This window comes from Lissotriton vulgaris, chromosome 5 (genome assembly GCF_964263255.1).
Source record: "Lissotriton vulgaris chromosome 5, aLisVul1.2, whole genome shotgun sequence".
Lineage (NCBI taxonomy): Eukaryota > Metazoa > Chordata > Amphibia > Caudata > Salamandridae > Lissotriton > Lissotriton vulgaris.
In genome coordinates, this window is record NC_141693.1 from 1574589280 (window position 1) to 1574590072 (window position 793).

The 793-nt window shown below is 44.4% G+C and overlaps 1 non-coding gene across 1 annotated transcript; it reads right to left on the reverse strand.

Moving 5' to 3' along the window:
• Nucleotides 1–406: 406 nt before the first annotated feature.
• TRNAR-ACG (transfer RNA arginine (anticodon ACG)) lies at nucleotides 407–479 on the reverse strand. Its single transcript has one exon. It is a non-coding gene; the product is annotated as a tRNA-Arg (tRNA).
• Nucleotides 480–793: the final 314 nt, after the last annotated feature.

Genomic DNA, 793 nt, shown 5'->3' on the forward strand with positions numbered 1-793 from the left:
ACTGCAGATGTTGGCAAATCCCAGGCTCTGATTCCCCGCGTAAGTGCGACCTTCGACACTATCTCACATGTAATTCACCTAACTCGCCTTACTGAACCAGGAGTACAGGGCAAGGCTCTGACCTGGTTTACCTTCTTTTTATGTCTCACTTAAGCAGCGCTTGTGCATTCTCTTCAAAACATGCTGTATTCAGGGATGGATTTGTGCTCATTCCGAAAACCATTGGATTAATCCCCGATTAAAGCGATGGTCTTTCGTGGATGCAAATTATGGTACCTCATGATTAATGGTATATTTACAGGAAATTGTGTCATTAGTTTAGTCTTCCATAAACGTCCATTAGGTATAAGGCTACATTTTACTATTAACTGTGACTTCTTTTAAAGATGTTAAAAGGAGGTATTATCGAGCCAGCCAGGAGTCGAACCTGGAATCTTCTGCACCGTAGGCAGACGCGTTATCCATTGCGCCACTGGCCCGCCACTGTTACCTAAGACGTCTGGGGCCGAGTCCTAGAACCGCACATGTGCGCTTGGTATATGCACGGCACTCTGCAAGCTAGAAAGGTTGAAGAAGCTGGAGAAATTATAGCCCTTTCACTTAATGAGTGAAGATAGTAGCAAGAGTCTGAGGTGTATAAAGGGCTCACTTAAGGAACTCACAGAATGTACGGGCCATGAACGTCACAGCAACTTTAACATCCTTCTGCTCTGAGTAGTGATGTCACTTTGTACATTTTGTCCCTTGCTCTGATTGGATCAAAGTCTTTTCGATTTAGTCAGGCAGCCATTCA